Genomic DNA, 18,053 nt, shown 5'->3' with positions numbered 1-18,053 from the left:
ATTTTGTCATGGACTCAACCTTCAAGAATATCGAGTACAACTTTAAGAAGAAAGGTTTCATCTTTTTTTAACATCGTGCAATATTTTGAAGAATTTCATTATCTTTAATATGTTTTTATCTTGGTGAGCATTATGCAATAAATGTATGTCAAACGTGCTTCAATCACCTCATCTTTTTAGTCACTGTACTCTTTTATTTCACATAAAACCTGAAGATTTCTCAACTTTGTATTTTCTTGGGCTTGTGGTCTTTACTAGGGAGAGAATCCATGTCTGATGTGGTTCTTCAGTATCTCTGCAATGTATGAAGACACTTCTTTACTAAGTGTGTAAATTCCTCATTGTGTGTCCTGGTGGTGTCTGCTAAATTTGAAACTCAAGACATTTGAATACTTTATAGTCATCAAGAATGGTACTTTTGGACCCAGTTTAAGTTTTTAAACTGGAATCATGCTGTTTGAAAGAGAAAACAAAGGTTATTTCTGGTGGAAACATTAGAAAATATAAGGGATTTATTCACATACAATCTGAATAAATGTGTATTGCATTAAACTGAGACTCTGAAGTAAAAATTAATTACTTAATAATAATGTTTGTGTTTTTATAATCATTTAGGGTGTAGCTTGCTCATTAGAATGCTGAAAGACTCTGTTGAAAGAGGCATGTAAACTGTCTGTAGTGTTGGCATTCCCAACTTTTCTCTCCGTCCTCCAAAAATCCAGTAAAGGCTAGCCCATCTGCAGGGAGCCCAGATTTTGCAGCAGGAAGAACAAAGTCAGTGAGCGAGCCAGCTGCTGCTACAATGCCCACTGTCTTCTGCTCCTTGCCTTTGTTGCTGATGTCACTGTCTCATTGGCAAAATCTGGGCTTCTGCGCTCGGCTGGAGTTTCTCTAGCACCTGACACCACAATTGCAGAGGCTTGAGAGGTCTAAGCCTTGAGGATGCTGTCAGTTCATTTGAAAGAAAAAGACTAACTAAAGATTGCTACCAAATTTAAATATAAACGTGACTCTCTTTGTCTGCCGAGCACTAATAGATTGTTCACTGGAGAAAGGGAACGCTGAACTAAAACTGTTCTTGCCATGTTCAGTTCTTTGTACATTTGCTGTGGCTGGCCTCTCTAAACAATGCAGATTGCATGCAAGTAGGTATATTTCGCAAATTCCACACATTTCTTCAGTATTCTGATAGGCATTAAAATGCTCAATATTCATTTATGTCCATGTTTGGCTTTAGAGGTCAGAGGTTAAATGTGTTGTTGCTGTATATACTCTGCTGTGTGACACAGCATTTTAAACTAAGAACAGAGTAACATTGAAAATTACTTTATAGAAGGCATATAACAGCATTCATTCATCCATCCATTTTCTACTGTTAGTTAACTTAGTTACAGACAGCTACTCTGGCAGGATCCCCTATTTTTATTTTTAAATGAGGTGAAGTTCACTGCACTGCTTTATTTTTGTTAGTTTTTAAAACATTCTTATACTTCTGGCAGCAGATAATGACAAATTCTTCAATGTAATGCTTGGAGCAAGGGAGGCGGAGAGGGAGAAACGGGGAGGGAGAGGAGGGGAAAAACCCTCCTGAGCATATGGAGACATCCAGAAAAAGATGTGCATCGTCAGCTGTGATTCCATTGTGTGCTTGCAGACAGGATCTGAGCTCTTCTTCTCTTGGGAATTTAAACCCTACAGAAGTATTCTTTGGCTTTTACCAGTCAGGATAATGGAGCTTAGATAACATATATTTCATGTATTTATTATAGATAATATTTTGATAATATTTTATTATTTCAGGGAATAAAATGCAGTTTCCAGGACTCCTGCTCTGTATTGGAATAGCATTTAAACAGTCATATGTATTGCTGAAATGGTAATTTAGAGTAGTAAGAATAATTTCTATTATTACATCAGTGGTTACATATTACAAAGGCATCTTACCAGTTCTATAGTTAGTAGTTTGTCAGCAGTATTTACATTATGCAAACACTCCCTATTTTAATGATTCAGTAGCTCAGCCTTTTCAAAACATACCAAGTAGAAATCTGACATGAAAAATGACAGGTTGTACAGTTTAATCAATTTAGGATACAGAATAAGAAAAAAAAAAAAAAGACAAAAAACCCAGGGTATTTTTTAGACAATTATAAGACAAAGCAATTTTGTCAGTGTTGTGAGTATTCAGAAATAACATTTATATGATGGAAAAAGGAGTGGGAGAAATTAATTTTCTTTCATTCAACCCTGCATTTACCTATTACCCAGAAGAGCCTTTCCTCTCCTGAGCATCTGGAATACTTTTGCCGATTTTATACAATTATTTTGAGTTGATGAATAGTTTGAAAAATAGATCTTGAATGTGGTAGATTTGCTGCAGTGTGTTTTGTAACTGTTTATGATTTTTCAATCTTTTTCTGTGGAAATTGCACGTTATTCAAATTAAAGACTAATGGAAATTTTGTTTAAGAGTTTTATGGATATATAATGGAAACAATTCCTGTGGAAAATGTATCGTCATCAGAGTGCTTGACATCTTGAAGTTTGAAATTAGTTCATTAATTTAAGTGTCTGAAGCTATACTGCAGCATATTAACAATATGCACATTTTTTTTCTTCTGCAGCTTCATCATTATGCTATTCCAAGTCTTGCATTTCCTTAAATGGCTTCCATAACAATCTCCCATTAATACAGTTACTGACAGATATTATTTTTTCTTTGCTCTCATTTTAGCAGTTACAACTGATAGTAAATCTCACTCTTTCTGTGAATGTGCTCCCATTACTTAGATATTAAGAAGCTTCTTTGGAATTTGCATTAGCTTTTTGCAGCTAAGATGCAATGTCCTCAGTAAATCCTATTTACGTTTTTCTCTTTGTTTTTAAACTTCAAGAAGTTATTTTCTGTTTGGAAAAGAAAACTTGTATTTTGCTAGAATAGTTCCCATTACATGGAAGCCTTTATTAGATTAATGAAAGGGCAGAGAGTATAGGTGACAAATTAATAAAAATATCTACCGAATGTGTTGATTTATCCATAAGTCTTAGGTAGTATGGAGCACATGAGCTTCTATGAGGGGACATAGTGAGAACATATATCTGCTGTAGTGTTGACTGAGAGTTGCTACTTTGATGCTTTTTTAGTGAGCTATGTAAGACATATTGTTGCTCTTGGGTAGGATTTATAGTGGGCATATCACAATTGGCTGCTTTATTGGCTGCCTCAGTGGAGAAGCCTGGGACTGAAGAATGGGCATGGAAAGTGAAAGAACATTTTGCTTGTTAAGTCAGAATTATTATAGAATTTTACTCTTACTCTGCCTATGCTGTAATTCATCTGCGTGTGAACAGATTTAGTTTTTCATTGCTGTCAGTATTGATCTCTAATGAGTCTGGCCCATGGATTTTGAAGAAAATCGCTCCAATTAAAAACAATGCACTTTGTCACCTATTTGTACCTCATGGATTATGTAGGAGATACTAAACGACATTTAAAAATAAAACTTCTTGAGAATAGAGGAAAGTCTGCCTATGAATAAATTTGAGAGTATATGCTGACACTTTTATTACACATATTTTTATGAACTTAAAATGCATCATGTGCCTGTGTGATGCAATTAGAAATTAATGAAAAAACCAAAAACCCAAAAAAGCCAAAGCAACCGAAACCCTATGAAAATCCAAGGTCATAAGTTTTAATACTTGTGAATCTGAGAGTTCATGTATCATCTAGGCTGCAGTGGAGATTATTTTTCTTCATTCTGCTTACACCATGCTTTGAGTTCACAAAGTAGCTCTTCAGCCCTTTCTCTTTACTCTTTCAAAATTATTGTCAGGACTTGCTGACCAAGTACTTATATATTCTGAGAAATACATGTGATTATTGTCAACTAATTTAACTTGCTAGTTTCGCTTAGTTTTATACCTTGGTCTCCAGGTACATGCATGGACAATGTCCTCGTCCTGTTCTATCTATTTTCTGAAATAGATTCTTTGTGGAGGAATATTGAGTGTATAGAAATAAATAAATAAATTCCAGTTTTCAATTATATTCTCAAGGAGAAAAGTTCTTCTTCCAGTCTAAGTCTTCGTATTTTTTCCAAAATTAAAATTTATAGCTAGAAATGTACTATTTTCTTTAAATGAGTCCAGAAGAGTTGTTGCTATTATCAGGGGTGCAAAAAAAAAAGCAAAAAAACTTGTTGATACTTTATAGGCTGTAAAATGTAGCTCTAATAGCATAGTTTAAAGGTTTTTTTATTTTAATTGCGTGCCAGTTTTTGTTGGCATTTGCAGTGCAAACATACTTTTGCTTGTTTTGCTAGATTTTTTAAAGCATTACTTTGAAACAAAGGTACTGAATTTTTCATGAGGCCTTAAAATATTTTCTTGCTACAGTTCTGTGTGAAGCTAGTGATAACTGCAGGATGGTGAGATCATTTGTGGCTCCTTTTCTTCTAAGTTTAGGAATGATGGAACCTGAAGACTGAATGTAGATGAGAAAAGCCTCACTAAGCTCACCAAGTTCAAGCTCACTAAGCTTGCATGCTGTGGATGATCTCTTCCAAGTATGTCTGAAAGTGGCAGTTCCCACTCCCTTTCAGCTTAACTGTAGTTTGTAGCACTGATGTTGTGTGTTTTGTTCACAATGAAGTTTTTATGGACAATGGAGGTAAACACACCTTAGGTACCTGGAATAGAAACCACAAGGGAAAGAAGTGACTGTGCACAAATGGAAAATAAAGATGTAAAGTGTTCTGAAGTCAGAAGACAGTGTGTTATTCTGTTCCATCCGTATCAGTTGTTTTTAGTTGAGGGTTTTTGACCTTTAAAAGAGTTTTCTTTTACTCTTTGTGGGATGGAGGATTGGATGGTGGTGTTGGAAAATGGCAGGTGTGGCTGTGGCACATTCAATTTTTATATTGTAGGTAATGTTGATAATTTGTGTATTGTTTGAGGCAGTGACCTGCTCTGCACGTGGGCCTTTGTGCACTGCTGTTAACAGAGTTATGCCACTGTGAGACCTGGCTTGTTGCAAGAGAAGTTCCCTTGAGTTTTGAGGGTCATCCCAAGAAGCTCCTGAATCTTGTGGGTTGGATGTAAATTTGCATAGGCATAGGTGGTAGTTGGCTTGATTTTTCTTCAGACTGCAGAATGGGCTTCAGAAGGGAAGGCAAAGGACTAACAGATAATTTTGTTGTCCATAACTTCATCTTCATCACTTCTTTTCTTCACTGACAGTCTAGTTTAGTTAGAGAAGTGTATCAGAAATACACTAGATAATACATCTGTTCAGGTACATGAGCCTGTCGCTAGTTGCTCTATAATTCAAGAGGGTTTTTTTGTGAAGAGAGGTCTTGTTAGTTATGTTTTTGTGTTTCGAAGGTAGTGCTTCTAGTGTTAAGTTATAATGCATTGTCTTTGTTTTCAGACAATATTATTGTTAGAGGTTTTATGAATAAAAAAATGAAAATCAGCAGAGCTTGTCCTTTCCAGTGGGGCCTTGTGGACACTACTGTAAGGGTCAGGAGCCACATGACTTGTGTACAGACTCCTTGAGTGGCTTTATTGGAGGCCACAGAGACCAGGAGGTGGGATGCAAAAAATAGGAAAAACAGCAGGAAAATAAAAGTGAGCAGCCACCGTAGTTGTCAAGAAACAAAATGGTAGTAGAGTACTCATTCACTGGTGCACAGCAGGTAAAAGACAGGAGATGAGTGGGAAATGCTCCTGTTTGCACAGGCAGTGTCCTGTTTACTGCCCCTCAGGGGAAAATGTCTCCCCACTGTGGGCTGGGGCTGCAGCCCCCACGTGCTGCTGAGACTATGGCTTTTCTTTGGTGTCTCTGAACTGCCAAACGATCTAGTAGCTTACTTAACATTTTATTCCAAGACAAGATGATTTTTTTTCTGTCAGCAAGGACCCACTCAAAGCCCTGAGTTAGTGATCCACAGAGCTTGTGTGCTTTTTGGACACTCCTGAGGAAATAATGTACCCCTGTCTTCTGGGTGTATATTTTGTATAAGAACACTTCTTTGTTAGAAGTGCCCCTAAATAGTCTGTTACTGTAGTGGTATCCTGTCTGTGACTGAAAGAACTTATGCAGAGTTTGTTTGAAGAAGGTTCCTATAAGGTGGCAGAAATGGCAAAGAAAGAGGTTGGTTCTAAATTCTGCTACTCTCAAGGCATAATTAGTGTATGGTGGGGTTTTTTTGCTGAAGATTCTTGTAGCATATCTTTCATTTTATCTGTGTTCTCATTTGCTTTATGTTCTGCCTTTTAGTTTGTCAGAATAGGAAAGTAGAAAACTCTTTGGTGGTTTGCTTGGATGCATTTGTCATAAAGTGCTCTCTGACCTACAAACAGAAATTCAGGTATAATATTTGTGTGGGCAGTGGCGCACTCCTCCTCCCTTGAAGGAATTATTTTGCTGTGCAATGTATGGCCTCTGTTCTGTGGGCTCTTTCCTGCTTTATGGGACTCCATACAAGTGAAAGGCTTTCTGTTCACTGATGCTTGTCACTTGGGTCAGGAGTATTGTAAGTGGAGGCTGAGAGAAGAAACATGCTTCTGTACATGCAACTTACAATAATGGTTGAAAGGACACCAGTTTCTCCTTTTTAGAGATTTGAAACTAATGTGCTGTCAAATCAAGCAGTCAACCAAAAAAGGAACCAAGCACTTTCAGAGTTCTCACAGATTTGTTAGTGAAAATAGAGGCTGTGTACTGTGTAAGTTAATGTAAACATTTTAGCTGCTATCACTGTGAATTTGCAGTAGGCAGCAGGTAGAAAGGAAGTTGTGTGACTGGAGTGATTGTGGAACTGGAAGGGGGTTGTAGTTATGTCTGGAAAAGCAGATAACGCTCCACAAAGTTTGTGTTTCCCTCGTTGTTATGCTTAAAATGGCAGTGTGCTAAATGTCATATTTTTGTTCTTCTATGCCCATCTCCAAAAAAAAGACTAATATTTTTCTCTCAAATTTCTTCCTAGCATTCTTGAGATGTGTCTGAGTAGTGAGGCCCCCTGCATACACAGCCCCTAGAAATCATTGTCTGCATCGCTGAGTCTTGGTGAGTTGTGTATATCCTATTGCATTTAATTGGATTGTGTTGCAGTTTTACCTTCTTCACTGGGGAGTTTGATGTGAGATGTCTTAAATTGATTGTGTGGATACAGCAGAACAAACCTTGGTGTTAAGTAACATGGGATACTGTACACTGAGTGGAAAGACATTTTAGAAACTTTGAAAATAATAGTGAGACTGGTTATGGAAGCAGAGGGTCCTTGTTTCGGTGCCAGGACTAGGAATGGGATTTTCTGCTGAGAAGGAATATCACATGTTGATCCCTTCAGCCTTTCTCATTAGGTTTGTTTGATATTTTATACTGTAACTAAGGAATTGACATTTTTCAGATGTGCTGATTATGGTCTGTCTTATGGCAAAGGTTGAATATGAAATAATACAAGCTTTTCCATCCAACTCTGTGCACTAATAAATTATTTAATTGAGGGTTGAAATTGGTATAATGACACTGATGACTTAAACTGCTTGTTGCTCAAGAATTACTGTCTTATGACTCCAGCAGGCAGTGCTGTGCCTGTTTAACTCTGCTCTCAAGAAGGGATAATACCACTGAGAATTAGAAAAAGAGACCCCTGCGGATTGTTTAAATGCAGACTAATAATAGTTCGGTAGTGCAGTGAAAGAAAGTAGAATATAAATGCTGTGGTTTTATTTTAGGTATGTTTGATATATCAGTATATTCACTTGGTATAAATCTTTTACAACAAATACGCATTTGAGATTTTATGTGAGAGCCTTTTCAGTGTACTCATGAATAAATGTTGTCTTTTAACACATAGAGTGACTTATTAAGGTCAGAAATATGTATTTTTGAGGCTTGCACACTAAATATAGAGGTGGGAAATGAGCCTGCTGAAAGAGTTTTTAGTTGTTTGGTGGGTGACTGTCTATAAAATGCCGACCAAATATGGGTAAAATTATGTAAGCCCACATCAAGTATCATTTCCTCTTTTGTTAATTATGTTCAGCAGTTTTTGCAAACTAACAATGCTTTTCTTTAAACTTTCCTAATTTTCTAGCATCAGTGAATGAGAAAACAGCTTAAGCAGTCTTCCAGTGCTTTTTTCTGTCTTTTCACTTTTCAGTTCAGATAAAACACTCTGGAGTTCAGTCTATTCAATGAAGTTTATAATTCTGGTTAATAATTTGTTTTTGTTTTATGTTAACTTGAAAATGCTTAGCCACAGAGATGTTACTTATTACTTATTTACACTTATTACTTACACCATATTAGTTATTATTTATTTACACTACTTACCTGGACTGCATAATAATGTACTTGTGCAGGTCTTCTCAACAATGCTTTTGTAAGCATTTAAGCAAATTGTTTAAAAAAATGCAAATACTCTAAAGTATTGTTTTCCTAGTGAATAGCACTCAGAATGAGTTAGGTGTATGTAATAAAGAGAAAAATATCGCTGCCAGGATTCTCTATAGAGAACATGAAATTTTGTTGTCAAGTTGATTGTATGTTTGTTTTCAGTTGTCTCAATTTCAATTTTCGATTAAAAAAATGAATGCATTAGGGAAATATGAAAATAAAAAGCAATTTCCATATAATTACTTGGGTTTTTTTCCGAATTAATTTATATGGAGAAAAAAAAACAGCCTGTCTTTTCCTTAGTGTTGCTACATTGTGCACCAAAATTATAGATTTGTTTGATACAGTGATAGAAAATAATCTGCTAACTTCATATGTGCTGACCAAAACACAGTTTCTGTGTTTAGGAAGTTCAAAACCTTTAATAAGAGCAACTATGATATGAATATTTGTATATGAAGTCTATGCTGATGACATTGAGGAATAAACCAGTGTAAAAAATCCTGTAATGAAAGGGTTTATAGGGCAAGGATGAAGCAGAGAGGTAGTTTTCACTCAAAATACCCTTTTACTTTAAAGTGTGTGGTTATATCTGTATTCCTATTATAGACAGTTCAGCAAAAGTAGGTTCCATAAGCCAAAGAATAGTTTAAAATTTTGGTTCCATTGAATCCTTGGAAATCTTTCTATTGGGTTTTGAGTGTCCCGGGCTTCAGCCTTATTATTTGACATACTTACATGTTCACCTTCTCTGTTGCAAGATCAAAGAGCTGTAGCTGTTTATTTTAACCATTATACCCATCTGAAATTATACTACTGTTGGAAGGATACATCAGTTGGAGTGTCATTTAAGAAATCTGGGCCTTTTAACTAGTGTTGCTTGTGCAATTATAGATGTTGGTTTTGACTGTATGTTGTGAGACTGCGCCACGACTCTGACTGAAATTGTGCACATTCAGCTTGTCTACCACTGTATCAAGTTTTTTGGAAAGTGAACCTACTAGTTAAGGCTTATTTGGTCTATTTTTCATGTTAGTTGAGGTAGTGGTTAGCAGCTGCTGTGTGCTCAGAAAAAAGGGGATGCAATTAGAATGATGGTAAGTTTAGATGTAAGACTTACAAAAAACCCAAACAGATACAAAATCTGTTTTAATTTCCAGTCTAAAAGTTACCAGTCAGAAAGCATTTTTTATCTCTCACTCCTTTTTTCATGAAGTGGTTTGCTTTGTAAGGAATAGTTCTCAGCAAAAAGAACATAGATTAGAGAAATCTCAGTTTTCTGTCACTCTTGATCTGGAGAGTCTGTTTCCATCTAACTTTGTAGCGATTTCATTGTCGTTTGTGTGGTAGTTAGTGTCAAGTGTGATAGAAAATATTTGTGTGTCTTTTTATGCTGAGTTATAGTGCTTGTTGTTTACAGCTGTAGTAGATACAGAAAATTCTGACAAATGTCTTATTTTTGACTGTGTTCTCCTAATACATGTTTGTGTAAAGGGAATGCTGTCAGAAAATAAAGTGCAATACTGAAAATAAAACTGCCTTATATTGAAACAAGTTTTAAGAGCCTTCGGTATTAATTTAAGGATGCAAATGAGGAACTTAGAGTAGATTTCAACTATCAAACCTGAATAAGGCAGAGCTGGCTTCTGTGAGCTTGCAAAGCAGGGCTGGAATGGTGCTTACCTAGAACCTTGGAGTCAGTTCAGAGCACCCTAATTCCCACAGAAGCTGTATTTCTGAAATGGCCGAAATAAAATATTGGTATGTGTAATCTTTAGTGAAACTGGTCTTCTCTGTGAAGGATACTTAATCTATGTTGAATTGGTTTGTGATAAATAAAGAGAATGTGTTTTCATTGCTAGACCTCAAAACTGGGGAGTTGTCTTGCATGAAATGTGATAAGATTATTCTGTGTTCAGTCACTGCTGTTCAGTAGTGACATTAGTTAACGTGAATTGCCTATGAAGATGCTTGTAAAAGTGAATGCTTGATTATGGTGAATTTAATGTAATCAGCGTTAAAATGATACTCCTAATCTGAGAGTGAGGCTCTGTGTGGGTGGTGCGATGAGAACTGAAGTATTAGGAAATGAGCATCTATTGAGATTTATACAATTGCCCCCTAAAAGCTTTTTTCCCCTAAAATTGGAACTGGAAGTTTATGAAAAACATTATTTTGTGGAAAAGCTGAAATTTACAAAAATGTAGTATATTGCATTTCTTTCCTTTAAATTTTATGAAAATCTAGAGTATTGTAGAGAGAAATCTTATGCTTGCAACTAGCAGAACTAGATTAGTTAGTAATGAAAGTACTTTTAAAGTGCTTTTGTAGTTTTGAGGCCACAATGTTCAAATTCATTGTAAAGCTGGATTAAACTATTCTTATATACGTAAAACTCATTAACTACTGTAAACGGATTTAAATGGAGTACTCTGTCAGTGAACTTTTTACTGCATTGATGGAACCAAACTTAATATATATCCAGGATTGTTGAAAATGCTCATTCAATTGATTGAAGCTTGCCTTTTGTATGTAGTTATATCCTGGAAGATTATTTTGAACACTGCAGTTTCAGTGAGATAAATAAAAAATATTTAGGAAATGGGATTGCTAACTTGATTTTATTCACTTTTTAAATATTGGTTTTGACTTTGTAATGGACTTTGCTAAGATTTTTCATTTCTTACCTTGATAGGAACCTTTTTATATGGACAAAGTTATACTGTATTAGCATTAGCAGAAGAAATAGCTGTCATTATCATCTGTGGAAAATCAATGTATATTTTATATATAGATTGATGACATTGTATCATCAGTATTGGAGCCTCAGAAGTCTAGAGGGGTCAAGAACAGGACAACTGAGCACTTGCATCATCAAAGAAGATGAGATGCATTTACTTGGGCAGATTTTCCTCTGGGCCTGTCTTCAGTCCTGGAATTGGAAAGAGTGAAATATTTACACGGCTTGGCTCTTGACAGTAAATAGTATTAATTAAATACAGGGCTTGGAAATGGCACTGGTATTTCAGATGAAGGCCAGTAGATTTTGCCTTGGCTTTCTGGAAATTGAATTCCAGTAGTCTGTTTATTTGACAGCATTATAGTACAATACTTTGAGGTTCCTGGATATTTGTGTACATTAAAGTGGGTGAATTTTTCTAATGCCGCAGTGTGGGGATGTTAGGCTCAGAAGACTTATCTGTTGTAATGGTAAGGGAATTTGCAGATGATTGTAATATAGCAGATGATTGTCATATAAAGTCTCGTACAATGTGTTTCTCTCTCATTAATTTGCTTTTATATTAACTGGACTGCCAAGAAATTACAGGTTTTCTTTTTAAAACAAACTTTGGATGTTGAAAAATTCAGATGAAAGGTCCTAGATAAGTCACAGAAGTTCAGTATTATGAAAATGATTGAGAAATATTGGTGAGTATTACCATATCATTGTGCAGGGCTCTAACTATTCAAATATGTTACAGAAACCTCCTCTAGTCATCTCACTGCAACCAAAAAAGGGTACTGGCACTCTTCTGTACACAGTATTTGTTACAGTATGTGTGTAAATGTGTTGCTAAAACTTTATTTGCAACTGTGGCCATGATAAATGAAAAATATGCTCTGTTCTCCTATTCCAACATCTGTTTTTATGGTTCAGATCCTTGCCTTTTTTTATTATCAGTACTTTTCTTCCTTCAGTAATCCCAAATCAATAAACTACAGCATTCTCTGTATACCAGACTCTGTATCTTTCAAAATGACAACAATAGGCAAACTAGGAATATTTAAAATTAGAATTGAGAAAAGAATTAGTTTTATAGTAGGTATTGCAATTTGGTTTTTCCTTGAGGGAAGCTGTAGTAGTGTCAGGAGGAATTAAAATGTTTCTATTCACATTTTTTTTCAGCATGTTTTTCTTAGCTTATATTTGAATGTTCTCACTTAAACTTTAAAACATTATCCTTATGAGTAACACATAGAATTGAAGATCCCTTTTTGCCTTAGATTCTTTTGTCCTTCAATCATTTTACTGCTTTAAGAGAGTGAGATATCCCCTGCATTTCTTTCTTCAAGTTGTGAGCTTGAAACTACTGTGTGGTGACACAGTTTATAATAGTATTTTAAAATGGGATAAAACCATCAACATTTCTCTAACAGTATGTGGCCAACACATGAAATTTCACTTGGGTTAATTTTTATGGCCTTTCAATTTTCAGTTGTGGTTTTTTGCTTGGCTTCTCTTCACAGATCCTGGTTAACTGTGTTTTTATTGCTTAGTTCTGTTGAACAGACTCATGTAAAACCTTTTCTGTCTCGAGTTACAGTATGTAACTTCCAGAATGTATCCTGGGGTGGAATAGGGTTTATCTGCAGCTAATGGTACATGGAGCTTGATGCATAACTAGTAACGTTTAAAATATTCCTTGTCCCTGACTGTGATTTTAGTCTTTCCTTCCTCATGAGCTTGCTCTTTTGTCAATATCCAAGTTCTAGGCTCTTGATCAGCTGTATTGGGTTTGCATGGCCAAGCTTTGGTAACGGGTAGATTCTTTGAGAAGCTTCCTCCTTGTCCAGCAGTGACTATGCTTACTACTGGCACTTATGTCAGTAACCACTAGTTTGCCAAAGACAGACCTGCTGCTGGTCAAGGCTGGGCCAGTTAGGAACAGGGGTAACACCTCTGAGATAACATTTAAGAAGAAGAAAAAAAGTCCTTGCGCAGTTGTAATTGCGGGCAGAGAAGAGCAGGGTGGGAATGTGTGAGAGGAACAAGTGTGCAGACACCAAGGTCAGTGCAGAAGAAGGGGCAGGAGGTTCTCCAGGCACCAGAGCTGGGATTCCTCTGCAGCCCCTGGTGATGGCCCTGCTGAAGCAGCTGTGCCCTGCAGCCCATGGAGAACCATGGGGATGCAGAGATCTGCCTGCAGCCTGTGGAGGAACCTCACACTGGAGCAGGTGGGTGCCTGAGACGAGACACTGACCCTGTGGGAGGCCCATGCTGGAGCAGGGTCCTGGCAGGGACCTGCAGACCTATGGAGAGAGGAGCCCATGCTAGAGCAGGTTTTGGTAGGACTTGTGATCCTGTGGAGGACCCAGAGGGGAGCAGCCTGTCCTTGAAGGACTGCACCCCATGGAAGAGTGACCTAAACTGCAGCAGTTTCTTGCCCATGGGATGGACTCAGCTTGCAGCAGTTTGTAGAGAACTGTTGCTCCTGAGATGGACTCACTTCAGAGGAGTTTGTGGAGAACTGTCTCACATGGGGGGAACCCCATGTTTGAACAGGGGAAGGACTTTTCTCCCTAAGTAGTGGCAGAGACAATGGGTGATGACCTGACCGCAACCCCCATTCTGTCTCTTCCTGCACTGATGGGGGAGAAGGCAGAGCTGGGAAGGAAGGAGGGGGGAGGGGAAGGTGTTTTTAAGATTTTATTTTACTTCTCATTATCCTTCCCTGATTTTGTTAGCAATAAATTCAGTTAATATCTCTGATTCTAGCCTGCTTTGCATGTGATGGTGTTTGGAGGGTGATCCTTCCCAGTCCTTATCTCAGCTCATGAACCCATTGTTATATTTTCTTTCCCCTGTCCATCTGCAGAAAGGAGTAAGAGAGAGGTCTCTGGTGGGTGTCTGGCATCCGACCATGGTCAACCCATTACATCAACATTGAAATATTTGAGGAACCAATACCAGTGAGTCAAATGGTATAACACTATTGTTGCCACACTTAAAACATACTCAATACAAATTTACAGAAGCCAAAAAAAACCCAAACCCAAACCACTCCAAACCAGGCCATTTTATATGAGATATCACCTGCTATTCCACCACTGTCACACCCCAACCATGCTACCACCACTACTGTACACCACAGGCTATGTGCCACAACCTAAATGGTTAAATAGATTTGTTCTATTAATTTTCAGCCTTAGTTGGTTAGTGCCAGATGTGCTTTGTATATAGCACATATGTTTCACAATAGTATGTATTTATTTTTGAATACAGGCATGGAACCATGCATATGGTGCTCTGGTCCTGTTTTAGGTACTTTGGGCACTTAAAGGGGGAAAAACCCTAGCAGCCTGTGCTGCTGAACTTGATTCCAGTAACAGTAGTTATCAAAGTTGCATCTCACTTATTTGTCCTCTTACTTGCTTCATCACTTGGTTTCTGAGCTATTTCCTTCTGCCCCCAGCTTCCAGGAAAACTGTTTTGTGGTCTTCTGATACAATCTTGTAAAGCTTTGGGATAGTCCCATGTTTTGTGTCAGGACAACTTGATCCATGATTGTGAGATTCTTTCTAGAGAGTTGAACTTACTTGTGTGTGTGTATTTTGAAGAGGAATTGCTTACTGAAAATTTATTTTTGGCTAGTGTAAAGCTAGTGTTAATGAGTTGGCTGGAATTTCATAAGTAGCTTCATTGAGGAAGGTGGTGAAAGTCCCTGCTAATCAGAAATGCTGTAATGGCTCACTTAGGAAATTCTGACATAAAGTTTTGGATTTCAAGGCTAGAGTCACATCAAGACTCAACAGTCAGTTAGCTACAGGAAAGCCACCTGCGTGGCTTTGGGTACAGCTCTGAGTGGGAGCTGCTGCAGGGTGCAAGGAGAGGGCTCTTGCAGGGCCACCATCTCAGTGGCACAGCCTGTGCCCTGGGTAGGGGGACAGCTGATGGGTCAGATGGCTCCCTGCTTCCTGGCCTTTGGTCTCACTCCCTGGCTGCTCTTGGGACCAGGGTGGCCCTGCCTCTCCCCATTGTGCTAAGTTGGGGGTGGGCAGGTGGCCAGCATTTTACAGCTGTGGCCAAGAGTGTCACCCGCTTCACCCGGGATGACTGCAGGAGCTGTGCCTGCCAGTGCACCAGCAGGCCTGGGCACTGGGGCTACACCCATCTGTGCTGAAGCAGGGAGAGGCTGCAGGGTGGATAGCAGCAGGCCTCCGCCCTCCGAGCACTGGGATGTGGGTGCACAGCAAGATGGAGGAGGGAATTGCACTGCTCCTGATTCAGAGAAGAGACTTGCTTTTGGTCTCCTTCTTCTCAGGAGATGGCTGTTTTCTCTGGGCTGCTCAGTGTTTCTGAGCAGAGCTTTGCTGCCTCAGGAATAGCTCTGCTTTTTTACTGGTGTGTAAATGCTTTGTCAGAGAACTGATTTTCCTACATTGGAGGTGAGCATCCTATCTGTTTCATGTGTCCTGCAGTAAAGGGCAGTAGTTTCTTTTTGTGCCTACTTTTATAGATGTAATTTATTTATCTGCTACCCATAAGGTTTTCTTCTCAGAGAAGGTACTGCAAAGGAAGCTAAGGTATACATTCACAGATATATTTAGCAATTACATCCCCTTGTGGATGTTCTTAATGCTTTGAATAGCTTACCCTACTTCGACGTGAAGCAAGCTGTATGAAACAAGGGCATTTTTCCTGGTGAATTGACTATTTGCACAACTTGTAACAGTTTTAAAATATTTTTCCTGTTCAGTGGCTGAAATAAAAAATTCATCATAGGCACAGCTCTGCTCCTTGTGTCAGATGTATGATTGTCCATAATTAAATGGATGCATTTGACTACAAAGATGTAATACAATTAAAGTTTCACATGGTTGCTAGTGCATATGCCACCTTTTCTTTCCAAATCTATTGCTAAGGTCAGTGTGAGGTATTTTCTTGTGTAAAACTGATGAGTTTTTGAAAACCTGAAAAGATCAAAATGAGACCTGTTTAGATATCTCAGAGCAATTAAGAAGTAAAAATGTGAACTATGTATAAAGTGGCCAGCAGTGGTAGAATTGAACTCTTAAAAATTTATACCCACTAGGGAGTATTTTGTGTTATGGTAGGAAGGGCCATATGCTATAACTTTTCTTGCTATTGACATGATTTGGAGACTGTTCTTACTGTTCTGATTTTGTGGAAATATTGCTGTATAAGCATAGTGGTAACTTCTTCATAAATGAGCTGTACTCAATTCTGTTACACTTGTGTAAATAATTTCTACTCAAGTTGTTTTGCGGAAGCTGAGAAAGGATGACTGTGACCCTGCCCTTAGAATTTCCTCAGGGGAGTAGGGACTTTTTAAAGAGATGAGATTCTGAGAAGGGAAATAAGATTTCTTGCAGAAAGTTTGAGCTAACTGGCAGTACAGGAAAGATGAAAATGTAAAATCCAATATGAGGTCAAACCTGCTTCTGCTAATATTTCACTTGCATTAGCTGAATGTAAAGACAACACTGCGTTTTATTGGTTTTTAAAGTATTTTGCTTACCACTGGCAGGGAAGGAAGTCAGTAAAAGGGAACTGGTATTTTCTTACACAGACTATGTCTTGAGGAGGAGAATAAATTAATGTAACATGGTTTTCTGTGAGGGTGCATATCTGCAACAACATGAGAATTTTTATTGCATATTTAACAATTAGAAATGTGTGGGGGTTTTGTGTGTGTTTTATTTCTATGTTGTAATTTGTACTGGTTGCAGTATCAGTTTTTAGTTCTGTCTTGTTGATTTGTTTAGGATACCAGGTGATACCAACCACTCTTATGCCATGCTGGTGACAAGTTCTGTGGCCCTTGCTGTGCTAAGCTTCTGCTGTTGTGTTGAACAGGCAGCTAAAATGATTTTTTTAGGCTGGCTTAGGGTCAGCTACAAAAATTGAACATATTGTTGAGAATTTTTTTTTTTTAATTTTAAATTCCACCAGTAGTTTACATAAGGTGGCAGGAACGTTTTTTTAGAATTTGGGGACTTGGAATATTTGCCCCTGCATGTGATTGAAATTTCCCTCTAATTATACCCACAGGAATGAACTTGCATAGCTAACAGCAGGGATGGACCTTGTGCTAGAGAGCCAGGGACTCATTCTTCAGTGCTGGGCTTGTCAGAAGTGTACTAAACAGATCACTTGAGCTTAAGTTCCTCATTTTCTTAGCTGTAAAATGGGGTCAATCCTCATTATTTTCTCCATATGCAAAATTCAGATTCATTGGCATTTATGGATTGTGTTGAGCAAATAAATGCATTTATGCATTTAATTTCATAAAATGTAAATAAAATGCCTGCTTCTCTCTACCAGTGTGAATTAATACTGAAATTCTAAAAAAATGCTAGAGAGAACTTGCCTATTAAAACACTGAAGCAGTGGTCTTTTGCTGTTTTATTAAACAAGAATCAACCTAGATTGTTTTGAGTTAGCAGTATTTTTGTCTGCTTTTGTTATGAGATAAAACACCAAGTATTGACTTAACTTCACATTTCACAGGAGAGGAATTAAAAATTATCCCTGTGAAGGGTGACTATGGAGTTACTCTTTGAAATTCTAATTTAACACTTCAATAATGGGTCAAGCCTGCTCTGAATCCTCTGTGGGATTATTTGATTTGCTGTCTGGTTAACCTCAAGGAAAATGGGATGTCTTTAAATTACTAGAGGTGCTAGCTATCACCTTATAATGGAACCAAAAGGGAAAATATGTTGTTTTAAATTAGGATTGTGACCTGATGACTAAGGCCTTGTATGAATGGGGCTTAATTTTAAGATCTGTCTTAATGTTGAAATTGTAGGGTGGTGATTAGGTTTTGGTTTGGTTTGGTTTTTTTTTTTTGTTTTTTTTTTTTTTGGGTTTGGGATTTTTTTGTATTTTGTTGTTTTGTTG

The 18,053-nt window shown here is 37.6% G+C and overlaps 1 protein-coding gene across 1 annotated transcript in view; it reads left to right on the top strand.

Moving 5' to 3' along the window:
• Positions 1 to 18,053, top strand: part of NCOA2 (nuclear receptor coactivator 2) — a 186,153-nt gene that overhangs the window by 2,675 nt on the left and 165,425 nt on the right. Inside the window, exon 2 of the mRNA XM_053975978.1 lies at positions 6,993 to 7,072. The gene's annotated coding sequence lies outside the window, so the exon portion shown is untranslated. The remainder of the gene's footprint in view (positions 1 to 6,992; positions 7,073 to 18,053) is intronic.

This window comes from Vidua macroura, chromosome 1, assembly GCF_024509145.1.
Source record: "Vidua macroura isolate BioBank_ID:100142 chromosome 1, ASM2450914v1, whole genome shotgun sequence".
Classification (NCBI taxonomy): Eukaryota; Metazoa; Chordata; class Aves; order Passeriformes; family Viduidae; genus Vidua; species Vidua macroura.
This window is presented reverse-complemented; position numbering and strand designations above follow the sequence as displayed.